Source organism: Amphibalanus amphitrite, unplaced genomic scaffold (assembly GCF_019059575.1).
Source record: "Amphibalanus amphitrite isolate SeventyFive unplaced genomic scaffold, NRLGWU_Aamphi_draft 000765F_arrow, whole genome shotgun sequence".
Lineage (NCBI taxonomy): Eukaryota > Metazoa > Arthropoda > Thecostraca > Balanomorpha > Balanidae > Amphibalanus > Amphibalanus amphitrite.
In genome coordinates this window covers 276,915-295,858 of record NW_024882259.1, presented here as the reverse complement: position 1 = coordinate 295,858, position 18,944 = coordinate 276,915, and the positions used below count along the sequence as shown (strand labels likewise).

The 18,944-nt window shown below is 50.1% G+C and overlaps 1 protein-coding gene across 1 annotated transcript in view; it reads right to left on the bottom strand.

Moving 5' to 3' along the window:
• The window catches only part of LOC122365816 (rab effector Noc2-like), a 75,828-nt gene extending 57,162 nt beyond the window's left edge, over positions 1 to 18,666 (bottom strand). The window contains exon 1 of the mRNA XM_043337382.1: positions 18,608 to 18,666. The gene's annotated coding sequence lies outside the window, so the exon portion shown is untranslated. The remainder of the gene's footprint in view (positions 1 to 18,607) is intronic.
• Positions 18,667 to 18,944: the final 278 nt, after the last annotated feature.

The window sequence follows — 18,944 nt, the reverse complement described above, 5'->3', positions numbered from 1 at the left end:
CCGCAGTCACTCTCCGCCACAAGCTCGTCTATCTGGGGCCACCCGAGCTCCTCCAACAGCGGAGTCACGTGTGCTGAGCGGCGCGCTCCCATAACCACCTGTGCGCAGTGATTAATAACTCGCTGCACGCGGCGACGCTGAACAACGCCACAGCCCGACCAGACCGACAAACAGTAGCGGATGTGGGGGAAGATCAGCATCTCAACGATTAGTTTCTTCACTTCTTTCGGTAAGCATCGCGAAGATTTACACAGTCCTCCTAATGTGGCGTAGCATCGGCGAATCACCTCCGTCACATGTGGCTCAAAGGTCAAGCCAGAGTCGACAATTACACCCAATACCTTAATGCTAGCGGAAGTTTGAATAACATCATCTCCAAACTGTACATTAAAATCAAAGTCAAGCTGCCTCCTACGTGATTTTACAACTAACAGTTCGGTCTTTTTGGGGTTGATTTTTAGGCAGTTTTGAACAAACCAATGACTCGCAATGTCTAAAGTACATTCGGTATCTGTCTTCAGCTCTAAAATTCGCTTCGGTGATGCTAGATGTAAAAACTGAACGTCATCGGCGTACATCACTATTTTGGAGTCGACATAGGACGCAAGATCGTTTGAAAATAGCAAAAATAAGATCGGTCCCAAAAGTGATCCCTGTATCACGCCGTGGGTGATTGGCTTCACCTCCTCACCACCCCGCACCATCTGGCACCTGTCACTCAGCCAGTCACGGAACCAGTGTGCGCTAATGCCGTACCAGCCCAGCTTTTCCAGGAGCCGGGGATGCTGGACACTGTCAAAAGCCTTGCTAGTGTCGGCGGTCGTGAGAGAACCGATGAGACCGTCATCCAGACCATCCATGAGAAAACTGACAGTATCCAGCATCGCCGACTCCGTGGATCGGCCGGGCCGGAAGCCGTGCTGCACCTCGGAGAGAATATTGTGCGTGAGCAGGTAAGTCATCAGCTGACCGCAAACAACACTCTCAGCGACCTTAGCAACAGTTGACAGGAGCGACAGCGGACGATAGTTAGACGGGTCATCCATCGAGCCAGACTTATGCAACGGTATGACATGAGCCACTTTCCAGTCGGCGGGTAACTTTCCAGACACCAGCGACGAGTTAATGACCTTTAACAGATGCGGGCCTATCACTGGGAAAGTCATGCGCAGCATACCTATCGTGATACCGTCACCACCACTCGCATTAGACGCTGACATACGTTTCACGGCAGCTGACAGCTCTGACAGTGTCACGGGGTGGACGCGGAAAGCGCCGCTGACCACGCGAGGCGGCCGCGGCGGCAGCGGCTCGGTCACGCGCTGCGCCTCCTCCAGCGCGGCGGCCACGCTCGGGCCGACCGACGCGAAGTACTCGTTTAGTCTGTCAGCCCAGCGAGGGCCACTCGGAGATGAAGACGCAGAAGACGCTCCGGCTCTAGGTGAGATGAGGAAGCGTCTGATGTCCTTCCACGTGGTACGGCGCGACCGGCGGTAAGATGTCAGAAAGAAGTCTGACTTGGCGCTGATCTGGGCGCTCTTCACTCGGTTCCGACAGAGTCTGTACCGCTGGGCCGCTTGCTCGTCAGCCGGCTGAGCACGTCTCTCAGCGTCGGCCAAGTCACGCTCTCTCATCATGGTCTGCAGCTCGTCGTTTTCGGTGATCCATGGCGCCGGCGAGTGTCTCGGTCTGATCTTCTTCTCAGGCATGTGTCGGTCAATGACCGGCGACCACACCGCCAGCCATGCCTTCCACTTGTCGGCAGGATCAGTGGCGCTGTACACGGCCGACCAGTCGGATACTAGCAGCTCCAAACAGAGAGCGTCCGGCACCAGGTCTCGCGTGGACCTGATGGTGACCTCCGCGGGACGGCGGCGCTCCCGCTGGAGGGTGGTCTCAGCGATCACCAGATCGTGATCCGACCAGCTGCACGGCTCCACTCTGGTCGCCGTGATGTCATCAGATTGCCGCACTAGGACGTGGTCGATCAGACTTCCGCTAGCCGGTCGAGTTGGACAGCTGACCAGCTGCTTCATGTCAATGGCGCTGATCATCTGCAGGTAGCGATGAACATCGGCCTTGTCGGGTTTGAGTGTGTCGAAATTGGTGTCTCCGAGCACGAAAACAGGCTTTCCGGTGCAAATAGCGTGCGCCAGCTGGGTCTGGAGGTCCTCAATAGCGGCGGTCACTGGGGCACTCGGTGGGCGGTAAATGACTCCGACTACCACCGTGGTGACGCCGCGCACACTGACCCACAGAGACTCAAGCTGGGAGTCACCGGTCGGTGTCGATAATGTCTCGACTCGCAGCCGGTCCGACGCCCCCCCCCCTCCCCCCCCCCCACACACACACTTTTGGCCACGAAAATCGATCAAGAAGAAAATAAAATATTTTAAAAACGATTTTGGTGCATTCTCAAAATAAAATTGTCTAAATCCGAGGAGTTTTCAGTATTTGGTGGGGATTACTTTGACTGACCGTCCGACCAGATCCCCTAGTCGAAAATCCGTGGCGACGCCACTGCGTCTATATGTTTAGTTTGTTCTCCGGAGCAGATCTGCGAGCTGGCGCAACTCTGGGTTAAGGTCTCCACACGCCTGGTCCATTCGGGATGCGACTTTCCGCTGAACCCTGCACAACGCCAACGTGTTGCCGCTGGCCAGGCTTCGGCCACCGATCTGGATCTGGGGAGGTCAAATATCCCCGTGACCTTCGAACAGCGGAGAGTCGCGTGGTGTGCGGAGACCATTAGTACCGTGCTCCGGGCTCCCCGCTGATGACCCGACCTGACCTTGGTCGAGTTTGTGGCGCTCGATTCATTCTGCTCTGGTGTGGTGTACCGGGACGGTGCGGCTTGTGTGTGGTGAGTGCGGTGCGGTGAGTGTTCGAAAAACTGTTGTGTTGCATTGCATTTAACAATACGCGCACTGCAGGGGGGGTTGCTTTCAACCCCCCTGTGGTTTTTCACAGACCACGAGAAAACGGCGGCGCGCAGCAAAGCCAAATTTTGTATACCTTTTCTCCCATATTCTGCGCACATTGTGTGAAAATGCTGACTCCAGATGACCTAAGGTCAGGTCACCAGGCCAGGTTAAGTGACGCCGGTTGAGTTACCAATACTTTGCACGCATCATTTCACACGGGACTTTGCACATGCGAAGTTGACTTGCCAAGTTGACGTCACTTTGCTGGATATTTCGCACTTGGCCTGACTTCGCACTTGGACTGGGAGCATAAACGCCCGTCCATTCGCAAACGGCCTAGGCCAACTGCAATAACGCACATGGACTAGTCCATTCGCAAACGGCCTAGTCCAAGTGCGTTATCGCACTTGGACTAGGCCATTCGCGAATGGACTAGCCTTCGCACTTGGCCCGCAACATATATATTTAACATCATCAACTATGTAGTATCAATATTCAAAAATATATGTACTCTGTAGTGCATGATCGTACAACTGGCAGACGCTTTAACGTTAGACCCAGCAGTTGCATAGACGTTATCAGCTCACACACAGAAAAATATTGACACCGTTAGCGGTGTAATTGCACAGTACATATCTGAGCACTTGAGGAAAGTTAATTTAGTCCCTTCCCCGCTTAAATTACTCGCGCTTCCAAATGAACACCAGGAAGAAGGTAATAGAACACTGTTAAGAGGGTTGGGTGTTTTACTTCATGTAGCAAAACACCCAACCCTCCTAACAGTGTTCTATTACCTTCTTCCTGGTGTTCATTTGGAAGCGCGAGTAATTTAAGCGGGGAAGGGACTAAATTAACTTTCCTCAAGTGCTCAGATATGTACTGTGCAATTACACCGCTAACGGTGTTAATATTTTTCTGTGTGCAGCATCGCGTAATATATCTACGAGTACACCACGTCATTGTTCCAGCATTGTCTCATGGCCTTGCGCAGCTCCCAGCTTTTTTCATGACTCGTTGGAACACGTATCGGAGGCAGGTCCCGGAAATTCCTCCGTGCCGACTCTGTGATTGGTCCGCAGCGCTGTGCCGTGGCATCCTTCTCAGAACCGTGCCACAAAAAGAACCGAGCTCATCTGACGTCGCTGGTTATTCACTTACAGCGGCAGAGTTCGGCTGGCGTTCCGAGTTCACCTATCCGCGAGACCGACGCATCTCACCGAGCAGTGTGGTGACAACACCACTCAGTCTGGTGTCCACGGCACCAGCGGCGCTGTCACCAGACGGGACGCACCACTGCTGGTGCAGACTGGTGATATAAGCTCGGACAGCTGTCAATTTAGCAGCAGATTGATTATCCAACTACAGTTTGATATTCAGGGTGCGCCGATTTCGCCCAAACTTGCCCCAGGGACCAAGTCTGACACGCTGAGCACGAATCTGGTGTCAGAAATCCGCTATTCTCAACTGATCACCCAAATTTACCGTTTTTGAGTTCGTCCATCTACAGATTGACAAACTCCAGGGGCCATCGATTTGGCCCTAAAATGGGTCTAGGGGACCAAGTCTGACACGCTGAGCACGAATCTGGTGTCAGAAATCCGCTATTCTCAACTGATCACCCAAATTTACCGTTTTTGAGTTCGTCCATCTACAGATTGACAAACTCCAGGGGCCATCGATTTGGCCCAAAAATGGGTCTAGGGGACCAAGTCTGACACGCTGAGCACGAATCTGGTGTCAGAAATCCGCTATTCTCAACTGATCACCCAAATTTACCGTTTTTGAGTTCGTCCATCTACAGATTGACAAACTCCAGGGGCCATCGATTTGGCCCAAAAATGGGTCTAGGGGACCAAGTCTGACACGCTGAGCACGAATCTGGTGTCAGAAATCCGCTATTCTCAACTGATCACCCAAATTTACCGTTTTTGAGTTCGTCCATCTACAGATTGACAAACTCCAGGGGCCATCGATTTGGCCCAAAAATGGGTCTAGGGGACCAAGTGTGACATGCTGAGCACGAATCTGGTGTCAGAAATCCGCTATTCTCAACCGATCACCCAAATTTACCGTTTTTGAGTTCGTCCATCTACAGATTGACAAACTCCAGGGGCCATCGATTTCGCCTAAAAATGGGTCTAGGGGACCAAGCGTGACACGCTGAGCACGAATCTGGTGTCAGAAATCCGCTATTCTCAACTGATCACCCAAATTTACTGTTTTTGAGTTCGTCCATCTACAGATTGACAAACTCCAGGGCCATCGATTTGGCCCAAAAATAGGTCTTGGGGATCAAATCTGACACGCTGAGCACGAATCTGGTGTCAGAAATCCGCTTTTCTCAACCGATCACCCAAATTTAGCGTTTTTGAGTGCCAGCTGGAGTTTGTCAATCTGTAGGTAGATGGACGAACTCAAAAACGGTAAATTTGGGTGATCGGTTGAGAATAGCGGATTTCTGACACCAGATTCGTGCTCAGCGTGTCAGACTTGGTCCCCTAGACCCATTTTTGGGCGAAATCGATGGCCCCTGGAGTTTGTCAATCTGTAGATGGGCGAACTCAAAAACGGTATATTTGGGTGATCGGTTGAGAATAGCGGATTTCTGACACCAGATTCGTGCTCAGCGTGTCAGACTTGCTCCCTAAGACCCATTTTTGGGCCAAATCGATGGCCCCTGGAGTTTGTCAATCTGTAGATGGACGAACTCAAAACGGTAAATTTGGGTGATCAGTTGAGAATAGCGGATTTCTGACACCAGATTCGTGCTCAGCGTGTCAGATTTGATCCCCTAGACCCATTTCTGGGCCAAATCGATGGCCCCTGGAGTTTGTCAATCTGTAGATGGACGAACTCAAAAACGGTAAATTTGGGTGATCGGTTAAGAATAGCGGATTTCTGACACCAGATTCGTGCTCAGCGTGTCACACTTGGTCCCCTAGACCCATTTTTGGGCGAAATCGATGGCCCCTGGAGTTTGTCAATCTGTAGATGGACGAACTCAAAAACGGTAAATTTGGGTGATCGGTTGAGAATAGCGGATTTCTGACACCAGATTCGTGCTCAGCGTGTCACACTTGGTCCCCTAGACCCATTTTTGGGCGAAATCGATGGCCCCTGGAGTTTGTCAATCTGTAGATGGACGAACTCAAAAACGGTAAATTTGGGTGATCGGTTGAGAATAGCGGATTTCTGACACCAGATTCGTGCTCAGCGTGTCAGACTTGGTCCCCTAGACTAGTTTTGGGCAAAATCGATGGCCCCTGGAGTTTGTCAATCTGTAGATGGACGAACTCAAAAACGGTAAATTTGGGTGATCGGTTGAGAATAGCGGATTTCTGACACCAGATTCGTGCTCAGCGTGTAACACTTGGTCCCCTAGACCCATTTTTGGGCGAAATCGATGGCCCCTGGAGTTTGTCAATCTGTAGATGGACGAACTCAAAAACGGTAAATTTGGGTGATCAGTTGAGAATAGCGGATTTCTGACACCAGATTCGTGCTCAGCGTGTCAGACTTGGTCCCCTAGACCCATTTTTGGGCCAAATCGATGGCCCCTGGAGTTTGTCAATCTGTATAGATGGACGAACTCAAAAACGGTAAATTTGGGTGATCGGTTGAGAATAGCGGATTTCTGACACCAGATTCGTGCTCAGCGTGTCACACTTGGTCCCCTAGACCCATTTTTGGGCGAAATCGATGGCCTCTGGAGTTTGTCAATCTGTAGATGGACGAACTCAAAAAACGGTAAATTTGGGTGATCGGTTGAGAATAGCGGATTTCTGACACCAGATTCGTGCTCAGCGTGTCAGACTTGGTCCCCTAGACTAGTTTTGGGCAAAATCGATGGCCCCTGGAGTTTGTCAATCTGTAGATGGACGAACTCAAAAACGGTAAATTTGGGTGATCGGTTGAGAATAGCGGATTTCTGACACCAGATTCGTGCTCAGCGTGTAACACTTGGTCCCCTAGACCCATTTTTGGGCGAAATCGATGGCCCCTGGAGTTTGTCAATCTGTAGATGGACGAACTCAAAAACGGTAAATTTGGGTGATCAGTTGAGAATAGCGGATTTCTGACACCAGATTCGTGCTCAGCGTGTCAGACTTGGTCCCCTAGACCCATTTTTGGGCCAAATCGATGGCCCCTGGAGTTTGTCAATCTGTATAGATGGACGAACTCAAAAACGGTAAATTTGGGTGATCGGTTGAGAATAGCGGATTTCTGACACCAGATTCGTGCTCAGCGTGTCACACTTGGTCCCCTAGACCCATTTTTGGGCGAAATCGATGGCCTCTGGAGTTTGTCAATCTGTAGATGGACGAACTCAAAAAACGGTAAATTTGGGTGATCGGTTGAGAATAGCGGATTTCTGACACCAGATTCGTGCTCAGCGTGTCACACTTGGTCACCTAGACCCATTTTTGGGCGAAATCGATGGCCCCTGGAGTTTGTCAATCTGTAGATGGACGAACTCAAAAACGGTAAATTTGGGTGATCGGTCGAGAATAGCGGATTTCTGACACCAGATTCGTGCTTGCTCAGCGTGTCAGACTTGGTCCCCTAGACCCATTTTTGGGCGAAATCGATGGCCCCTGGAGTTTGTCAATCTGTAGATGGACGAACTCAAAAACGGTAAATTTGGGTGATCGGTTGAGAAAAGCGGATTTCTGACACCAGATTCGTGCTCAGCGTGTCAGACTTGGTCCCTAAGACCCATTTTTGGGCCAAATCGATGGCCCCTGGAGTTTGTCAATCTGTAGATGGACGAACTCAAAAAACGGTAAATTTGGGTGATCGGTTGAGAATAGCGGATTTCTGACACCAGATTCGTGCTCAGCGTGTCAGACTTGGTCCCTGGGGCAAGTTTGGGCGAAATCGACGCACCCTGAATATCAAACTGTAGTTGGATAATCAAAGTGCTGCTAAATTGACAGCAGTTAAGCTCGGACGGTGCAGACTGGTGATATAAGCTCGGGCGGAGCCACGTTCGCCGCCGCCGCGTCAGACGCGTCCCGCCGCGCCGGTGTCGGTTACAGGCCCTCGGCCATTATCGGAGCGGGCCCGGGCGTGGGGCCGTGGGAGGCTCCTGTTTCTGGCTCGTTAGGCGACGAATTTAGCCACGAGAGACGGGCGCAGCTCCATTGTGTCATAGCTGGGAAATGTCAGGCCTTGGCTGGTGCGCTGTGTGCTTTTGGTCAGTGATATTCGGAAATATCCGGCAACGCGTAAAAAATATCCACAAAAAATCCCAGGCTGTTATCGGATACTCTGATAAGATTTTCAGTGACGTACGGTCAGAAAAAAGTCTGCGCGATTAAAGGGACTGTCCCACCTTTAACATGGGGTTTGGGTTGAGATAGCCAAGTTTGCGGCGAGGTTCAGAAACCACTATCTATCTAGGTTGCAACCCCGCGGCCTCTTGGTGTTGAAGAAATTCGTTCCCTTCATTTGAAAATGGGCCTTGTACAAGGCCCTATCTTCAACATGGAGCGACCGTTAGTGTGACGTCACCTCGTTTAGTCATTCTGATTTAAATGGGTTTGTTCGTTGAAAAATCGCTTAAAACTTGGTCTGAACTTTGTTGTGGTGCCTACAGAGTAAAAAGAATCAGCTTTATGACAGTAATGTGGCCTGGGGAAGGAGGTAATTTTGGGCTGTGACGTCACATATTTGAAAGTTTGTGTTTGGAATATGGGAAGCCTAAGATGTTTAATGAAAAATAAATGCCAGAACCGTGTTCCTGGTCATCCAATCTATAAAGTCGGGCACAATTTAACTGGTTTTAACAACATTTTAGAAGGTGGGATAGTCCCTTTAATCGGTAATCTGACACGATGTCACCGCTAAAAGACCAGCGTCATACATACCACACAGGACCAGCTGGGACATTAGATTGTAAAGGACACATCCACGAAAATTATGTGTAGGACCCCCCGTAGAACTGAGGAGATCAATCAGCCAGCTGAAGTGTACCAGTTCACCAACACCACAAAAATAAGTAATGAGCATTTATCATTGAATGAACTAGACTAAGTTCTAAAAAAGAAAAAGAAAAACTGAAGTTGACGGAAGACCTTTGCTGTAGCTTTGAATGTGATTTTACATCGTATAAAATTACTCGTAAGTCGTATCATCACCCATCAGTGATATGAAAATCGAGCTGAAACTTCTTCTCATCTCAACATTTATTGCCACTATGCTACATGAGACAGCGTCAAATCACCCCGCAGGCTCCCCATTCCGCTGTCTGACCATATCGAACGTGACCTGCCCCTGCGGGCCCCGCCCCTCCTTCATTGATGGGACAGAGGGGACCTCATGTCATGGACGAGGTCGACCGCCGCCGGCTATCTCCGCCAAGAGTAGCCCCAGGGCAGCTCAGCTGATCACCCGCTCTGACGTCACAATGACCCGCTGTGACGTCACAGACTGGCCGGTCGCGCGCGGCTGGTCATCTACAGAGCAAAGGTGAGGTAGACCCATCCCCTTTCCTCCCACTGATCCTGGGTGGGTTCGCCCAGCGCCGGTCGTTGGGCGGGGGCGGTCGTTGGGCGGGGGCGGCGTTTCCAGCTGTTTGTGTGCAGGGAGTTCCGGCGGAGGTCCGCCCCCGCCCCCGCCCCCGCCGCGTCTGCTCGTCCGCTCCCCGCGCCGACGATACGGCGGTCAGTTATCAGTGTGTGCACTTGTGACTCTCGGAGCGCCTTGGTCTGATACCAACACCGCCGTGAGCCCAAGGCCGTAAATACATAGAACCGGCGATCCGTCGGTGGATTTTGAATAAGTTCGAATTGCTCACCGCACCTATGTAGTTATTTCGATGAATTATAATAGCCCTTTTATGTGTATCAGTAATCGTAAAGTTTTCCTTTTTTACATCGCTCAAGATGATTATTGATTGATATCACAAGCACACACAGAAAGTTATCAAACCACAATTCATTATTATGGCATTTATACTGTTCGTTCGCATCCCTTTGACTTCCACTCACGTGGCGAAACATGATTGAATAGGCATACATGCATTCATTCTGTAGTCCTGTTTAAATGGCATCCGTCCACACTTTATAACCGGCCATTAGTGGCTGAAAGGCAATTATCTGACGCAATTCAAAGGCAATAATCAGGCTCAGTAGCCCATCGGACTGGTTCAATTTAAATCAATGCAGTACCTACTTGTGTCATTAACTGAAAAATGACCTTTCAAGGACACAATGAGTCAATAGACAGCATTTACGGCGGTTGAAGGCTAGTGGACTTCATTTCTAATCAAATTAAAACATGCTATTCCTTCATTTAATGGGACCCCGATGATTCATTCATGGTGGAACCTTTTGTTATGCGTGGGACGATGCGTTGGTACCAGACAATCCATTTTACATTCATTGACACCAAATTATACTCAAGTGAAGACAATTGACATATAATGGAGCACGTAGATCACTGGGTGACACTGTGCTCTGCATGTTTTCGAATGTATCGTGTCAGACTGCTATATGCAGTCTGATTTCATCTGCTATATGCATATTGTAGGAGCTGTAGTGTGCGCACTGAAATATTTAATGGCATTTGCAGAAACGCAACACCAACAAAATGTTGATTTTTTATTTTGATCCTGCCGCGCAACAAAACACTGCCACCTTTCGATACCACCTCACTAATGGCGCAGTGTGGAGGCACCGCCGACCTAGCTAGGCCTCAGTGCACTGGTTGACCTGTCGTACGGGGTCGACACCGACCCGACCAGTCCCCAGTGCACTAGCTGATACCGTAACGGGGTCGACAGGGCGACACCGGCCCACATCGCACCTCTATGGCCTCATCGGATTTGTACAGCGTGGTTCGCACAATGCAGTACCTTCGCACTGTATCAGAACACGATGGTGATAATACAGGGAGACTTTGATGGTAAGTAAGATATCACAGCAATGCACAGCAACACATGGAGAGAGAGAGAGAGAGAGAGAGAGAGAGAGAGAGAGAGAGAGAGAGAGAGAGAGAGAGAGAGAGAGAGAGAGAGAGAGAGAGAGAGAGAGAGAGAGAGAGAGAGAGAGAGAGAGAGAGAGAGAGAGAGAGAGAGAGAGAGAGAGAGAGAGAGAGAGAGAGAGAGAGAGAGAGAGAGAGAGAGAGAGAGAGAGAGAGAGAGAGAGAGAGAGAGAGAGAGAGAGAGAGAGAGAGAGAGAGAGAGAGAGAGAGAGAGAGAGAGAGAGAGAGAGAGAGAGAGAGAGAGAGAGAGAGAGAGAGAGAGAGAGAGAGAGAGAGAGAGAGAGAGAGAGAGAGAGAGAGAGAGAGAGAGAGAGAGAGAGAGAGAGAGAGAGAGAGAGAGAGAGAGAGAGAGAGAGAGAGAGAGAGAGAGAGAGAGAGAGAGAGAGAGAGAGAGAGAGAGAGAGAGAGAGAGAGAGAGAGAGAGAGAGAGAGAGAGAGAGAGAGAGAGAGAGAGAGAGAGAGAGAGAGAGAGAGAGAGAGAGAGAGAGAGAGAGAGAGAGAGAGAGAGAGAGAGAGAGAGAGAGAGAGAGAGAGAGAGAGAGAGAGAGAGAGAGAGAGAGAGAGAGAGAGAGAGAGAGAGAGAGAGAGAGAGAGAGAGAGAGAGAGAGAGAGAGAGAGAGAGAGAGAGAGAGAGAGAGAGAGAGAGAGAGAGAGAGAGAGAGAGAGAGAGATTACTGAAATATTGGATCGGAAGCGATCCATGCATTCCTCTTCTCTACAATGATGTGACAGCCAATGCCATCTGCAAGAGTCCAGCGTATGCCTGAATCATGGTGAACTCATTTCATAGTCCACCTACCTTTACATATAGAGTGAGAGTGGGTTCACGCTCTATAGTTGCAGGAGTTTGAGGCGTGCCGACTAGGATGAAAGGAAAATAAGTGGAAAGTTAATTTACAAACACCAATCTGAACTTGTTTGATTGCTGTGGAAATTAAGTGCAATTGCCGATCAAGGCTGTAAGATCCGCATTGTTCGGTTATCTAAGCATTCAAACTTAAACGTTGTTTGAGTGCTGGAAAACCACCGGCCGAGTAAATTATGAATTATTGATAATAACACCTAACATCCCATCACCTCAGCCCTCCCCATCAATGCGCCTTTAAACTCGCCGTTTCAAAACCTGAATACAGCCGGAAGCTTTTTATAGGGTTGACAAGGTCCACCCAAAGTGGGTGAAATATGGGCAAAGTAGAGGCCCTAAAGCACCCCGCTGGGGGTCTCTGGTTCCCGTGCCATGGATAAATGAGCTCAAACTGTGGCGTGCTGGGCGCGAAAGTGTACTCAGTGCCGGCCGAATTATTTGGTTTGGCGTTGCAGCCTGTTTGCATCGATCGCGACGCGGCCGGTCCGGTCCGGTGATCAGCTAAATGAGTTCGGCGCGCGGTGACACGCGGTCGGGGGCGTGCTCTGGCCGTGGGGTCATGTGTCCGGCTGGACAGTGACGCAGTTCCGGCTCATCAGCTGATACACGGTGCTGCAGCCGTCACCGCTGCGAACCGCATCGGGACTAAACAGGGAACAGGGACTCCCACAGAGATGGACTGGTGGCGTCGGCTACCCGTCTCGACTCCTCGAGTTTGATCAAGGCAGTTGGAACTAAAAGAGCAGGGAAGTTTTGTTGACTTACTTTTTCTTGGTTTTGAATCTGTAACTTTTAAGGCAGATCAATGGTAGAAGCATCCGTGCTTTGAATGGATCAAAGTTGGACGCCAAAGCGCATTTACACAGTCGTATTCAAATGCTTGTAAAAGTTGACATTTTAATCCCAACGTCCCTAACTATCCATCAAAACGCTTTTGTGTTCAAACAAGAGAGCTAATTAAACAAAGTAAATGCAAACAAATGTTTTTTTTTACAAGCGTCACAAATTGACTTGTAAGCGAACTAACGAAACAATAGACATGAAGTATTTAAATCAAACAAAAATGTCGAAATGTATTAACTCCGTGGAATCTCCGGTCTTTTATGTCTTGAGCAAAAAACAATTAACCCGCGCCCCACTGGGGTCTGTGTATAACACGCCCTACTGGGGGGGGGGGGGCTATTCATAGCCCCCCTCCTAACTCCGAAACTACTGGGCCGATCGTCAAAATTCAAACGGCGTCTGATAGCCCCGGAAAAACTGTCGAGCGAAACCTAATTTCATTGACCTCGAGGTCACCGATGACGTCACAGGTCAGGTCAAAGTAAAAATTATTAGCATTTTGGCTTGTTCACATTTTGGGCTCTGGCCGCCGTCTTACAAGTCAGATCAGGCTCATTTTTGGTACACACACTCTTAAACAGATGCTCTAGATACCCTAAGGGTACCAAGCTTTTACTTTGATTTTCAGGTCAAGGTCAGGTCATCACAGGTCACGAAAATATTTTATCATGCGTCGGTCACGTGACACATGTTTTATGGTCCATTTAGGCCATAGATTTCGAATTTGATGTCGTCTGTGTCATTCGAGGTCATTTTGAGTCGAATTTAGCTTAGGTCAGGTCACTTTCAGGTCAAAAAAGGTTAAATTTTGAAGTTAAAATTTTTCAACAAAACAGGTGTCTATTGGATGCAGTTTGAGCTCAGGAACACGATGGTGCCATTTATATTGGTGTACGATGTCAAATACGTACTGAAAAATTGATTTGAAAAATTAATAATTGTGAATTTTTTGCAATAATGCGTATAACTTGGCCATTTTTGAAGATATTTAGCTAAAACTTGCTAGAGTTAGTCATAATCAAGCGTTGTGTCACATATATTCCGGTTTTTTCGAAAAGTCAAAAACTTTTTGAAAAAATATAAAAATACATATTTTGAATATTATTATATCAAATTTTTGAAATTTTCAAAATTTTGAAAATTCGAGATAGCAGTTTGATAGCGCGGTCAATTCTGAGTTCTTTCATGCAAAGAAATTGGATCTAGCTTAAAAACTGAGCTCTTGGGAGCGATTGCCGTGGTTCAATGTTTTGCGTCGAAATCGGCCGAACATGACGTCACTCTGACGTCATTTCCGGCCGACCTATGGTAGCTACGAAGTTCAAATTTTGACACAAGGTGTCAAATTGATGCAGCCAAAGGTACTGTAAGTTTGGCGTCGATCCGTCAAGCGGTTTTGAAGTTATTGCAGAAAAAACGGGAGGGGGGGCTATAAATAGCCCCCCCCAGTGGGGCGCGGGTTAAGCAATTTTCAGCAGCTATCCAGTGTACCTAAAAAAGGCGGCAACTCTTGAAAGCATTTTATCCAGCGCTTTAAAAGTCTGGTCAATATGACGGGAGTCTGCAAAGATGGTGCTCTTGACAGGCTAATGGAAAGTCTCGCTCAAATCTAGAGACCAACTTCCAGGTGCTGCAGAAGACGGCCTATCGATTTTGTCGGATAGTGTCAGTGAAATGACAGACTGACACTATGTACTGACACAGCGGTGTCAGACTAGTGCTAGCCGATGCAGTGTCACAGTTCGGCGTCCGGTCCGTGAAATCTATCGTCACCGTGCTCATCACTCGCTGTGAGCAGCCTGCACGATGTCATGGAACATGGCTGCTCTACATCGCTACTCGGGCAGACGTTATAGCCTGGAGTTTGGAGTCGGACGTCGGTGGGCAAAACAAGTAAAATAAAAGCGCAAATTGGTAGGTACAAAAGTTCCGGGTCGAAAAACTGTTCGATGTTAGCTAGCTGCTGCCAGTATGAAAAACGAGAAGCACAAAACGAGCGCATTGCGAATAATGAATATCCTCGATCCTCCCTCATGTCTTACCGCATTTTTTTTTTAAAGTCCTTGGATCGTCCGTTGACGCTAGCATAGCTAATCCAAGCACAAAGCAATATGCATAAGTAGTTCATGTTATCTATGACATAAGCGATAGCGGCTGCAAAAATATATTATGTGCATGAGTGGCGAAAGTGTGGGCTAGAGTGAACATTAGCTGCCCTGATTGCCAGTTGCCAAGTGGGCCGAATACAAGTATTATCGCCCCACAGATCTATTAATTGTGCCGGGAATCGGGTTGTTGCATCAGCGTGAAAGCCCACGCGTCCCCTGGCGCCGGTGTCTGACTCGGACATGCAGGGCACAGCTACCGTAAGGGAGGAACACAGAGCTTAGGGAGACGTCGTGCATGTCTAAAGTTGTGGAGTGGCCTCGCAAAGAAGGCCTGTTGCTCTTTAAAGCTGCAAACTTTCTAAACTTCTGAACTTCGAAAACCACCTAACTTCTGAAGTTTCGAAGCGATGACATTCTGAAGCTCATGAACGGAAAAATGAGCCTTGTGGTTGCTCGCTATCACCCACTTTTGACCATTGAGGAGCGACGGACGAGGCTAGCATTCTCAGCTCATGCAATATTGGTGTAAATCATTTTAACCTGCGCCAAGGCGGTAGCTTGTGTGGAATACGAAGTGGCCGAGGGCGTCTTTATTGCCCAGATCGTTTAACCGTAGCCATAAACATTAAACGGCGTTTAAAAAGGTGGACAAAAATCATAGCAAAATTGCTTCAGCCATTTTAGGTCATATAAAAGGTCAGGTCATCGAAGTCATCGAATGTCAAGCTCTCAATTCGGCGCAATTTTAGTTCAAACAATGTGAATCTAATGTAATGATAATCCTCACACTAATCATCTAACTATAGATCAAGTCTTTGCTGATAGAGAGTCGGGTAATGGTTGAGCCGTGATAAAAAACGCCAAAAATTAGCCAATGAATAACTATTATCACGCATGAGCCTCTGCGAATCACCAGATTAGATTGTTTGAGGGAATTGGAAGTGGTCTGACAGATTGCCTTAAGTATCATACTCGTAAAGCAGTGAATGCTTACAAGTAAGTGATTAAAGAGACTCGAAAGGAAATCGATTTTGTGTAGAAAAGCCTAGTGTCAAGTGTATTTCGCCTATCCTACAAGCTGTCGGCTGTAACAGCGCCACATACGTGCTGAAGGTATGCGATAGTCGGTGATAACGCGACCTAGCGGGCTGCCGATACCTTCGAGATACCGATATGTCCAATGCTCAACAGGGACCGCGGATTCAAATTCTCGTAGGGTGTGCAAGATGTGGCGATTGGGCCCCCATCTCACGCCGGGCCCCTTCCAAAAAGTCAGCGCCGCCACTGCTCCGGAATAAGCCGGTTCTAAGGAAGCGGGGCGGGAAAACCTTCAAAATTGACGGTCGTAAGATGACTGAGCGAGCATCTTACTGTCAGGAGATGCATTAGCAGAGTAAATGCACATGCATGCATGCAACGTGATCCAAATTGATCTCTGATTTTCCCAAACAGGCCCCTAAAGGCTTACAGTGACCTTCAAGGGCCCCTACGGGTCTCAGAGAGCCCTTTTGCACAGTTGATGTTGGTACACTTCTTTTTATCATGGATTAATGAATTAGTTTAAAATAAGATACGGCCGGCGTGATGTTTGGGCCCATCGATTTGGCCCCTATGACCTATGGGGGTCTGGCCTCCGGCCCCCTTAGCTTCCCCATTGCTCTACGGCCCACACGCTGGCTTTGGGGCCCATAAAGGCCGCACGCCAGCTCCTGAGACCGGCAATTCTAAGGGTCACCGGCGCACCGCACACGGTCTTTGAAGGTCCCATAACGGCCTCTGGAATACCTCATGTACATAGAAATATGGATGCCCACGCCGCTTCTTGGGCCCCCACACCGGGCTCTTTGACACCGTTCGCCGGCTCCATGGGGTACCAACTACTACCAAGCAAGCTCGCCTGAAGGTCCCCTACCGTCTCTTGGCGCCCGAGTAGCCTCGATGCCTGAATAGGGCCCCGAGACATCGACCTTGGCCAAAAAGCGTTCGTGTAGGCCCTCAGAAACTGGTGTGAGCCCTGAGATTACTGTGTGGGCTACTCAGGCACTTCTGTCGGGTCATCATGCATCGATTTGGGTCCGAGCTAGTGAGGGTTATCAGAAGCATCTTTTAGCCCTGCGACTTCAGAGGTTGGTGTGAGATCCTAAAAAAGAAAGTGAGGGCACTCCGAGGCTTGCAAAGGGCTTTTCCTCGGAGGTCAGCCTTGGCCGAACGGCGTTCCTCAAACTGGTGTAGGGCGCTGAGATTACTGAATGTGACTCGAGTATTGGCATGGGGCCCTCAACTATCAGCACGGAGCCCTCATGAGCCGGTAAGGGCTCCTCTGCGGCATGCATAAGCCATCCGATCTGAGAGACCGGTGTGAGATCCTAAACAAGAGCTGAGTGCACTTAAAATTTAAAAACCTGCGTGGGGCCCTCAGAGATCAGCTTTGACCAGACGGCGGTCGTGGACGCCCTTAGAAACTGACGTAGGGGCCGCCTCAGTCGGTCGGCCCTCTCACATCAGCCTGGGGATCTCAGAAATCGGCCTGGGGCCCTCAAGAGCCGGTTAGAGTCCTCGGAAAGTGGCATTATACCCTGAGATAGCTGTGTAAGGCCCTCGGGTAACGGCTTGGGGCCCTCGGGCATCGGCCTGCGCCCCCGGGCATTGGCCAGAGGTCCTTGGATATCGGTCTGGGGCCCCTCAAGAGCCGGTGAGGGCCTTCAGAAACTGGTATGGGGCCCTGAGATAACTCTGTGGGCTTTCAGGTGCTGATGCAGGATCCTTAGGCATCGGCCCCAAGAGGAAGCTAAGGAGGGCAGGAGGCAAGGGGACCTCAAGAGCCGGTTAGGGCCCTCAGAAACTGGCGTGGATCCCTGAGCTAGCCATGTAGGTACTCAGACACCGGCGTGGGACCTTTAGACATCGACTTGGGGCCCTCGGGCATCGGCCTGGGCCCTCAAGAGCCGGTGGGAGCGCTAAAAATGGCGTGGGTGGGGTTCTGAGATAACCCCTGAGATAACACTAGAACCTGTTCACGCCTTCAGGCACCGGTGCGGGACCATCAGGTTCGCGCTGGGGCCCTCGAGAATCGGCTTGGAACACTCAAGCGCCAGGGCCGCATGGGCTCCCACAACGAACTGTGGGTGTGCAAAAATAGGTGTTTGCACACCCTCAGGATTTTCAGGGTGTGCAATTGCACACCCTGCCCCCCGGAATCCGCGGTCCCTGATGCTCAAACAGCTGAGTCAATGATCATGCTTGGCAGTCACAGGAGCGCGCGCCTGTGTATCGCATTCACACGTCGAGATATAAATAAGCCACACATACTCAAACTGAAAATTGTAGTGAATCCATCCAGAACCGTCAGGCAAAAAAGGTGTGGATTGGCTCACATACCAAAATGTAATGAGTTATGTGGCATATATGATGATATCCTTTACAATTGCTAGGTACATTATTTAGTGCATCACAAGCCGTACGCTTTTGATTCGCCGACGAAGTGGAAGTAATAAGCATACTGCATATACAGAGAGTATTTGGTTTTACGCAGCAGTTTAAGTTAAGCTGTTGACATTTTGATGATTCACAGTTGAACACCACCGCCCTGGTTTTTGGAAACACGCCATCCACAATTTCCCAGCATATGGTGTCCATTGCACGGCAACATTCCGCAGTACGATGGTGCCGCGTGTTACGCAAGGCGTCAAGTCACACACTGACCGGTTCCCTTGTGCCGGGCGGCCGTCACGGGCACACCGTCACACGGGCTGACAGGGTGTTTACACTGGCGGCCACAGGTGTGTGACGCCGTGACCACCTGTGACGGCCGGCGCACCTGAGTCGCCCTCACCACCCGCCCAGCACCCTTCCGCGCGCGGCGCGGCGCGCGTGTTACTCACCGGCAGACGAAGACCAGCGGGTCCGGCACGCCACTCCGCCCCGGCGCCGCTCACCTGACCAACTGACACGTTATCGAATCGACGACGGCCACCTGCCGGCGCGCAGCGCGCCTGCGCCGGCCCCCGTCGGCGGCTGAGGGGCGGCGCCGGCCGAGACGCACCGCCCGCCGCGCGAGCGAGCGACCCGCAGCCGACAGCCCCCGGGCGAAGGTCGCGCCCCTGACATGAGCCGGGTTCCGCTGCCGATGGTGGTGGTGGTGGTCGGGAACCCCGGAACAGGTAGTAAGGGTGTCGGCCCACTGGGAAGTCCGCCCGACCCGCAGGCGCCTCCCTGGGG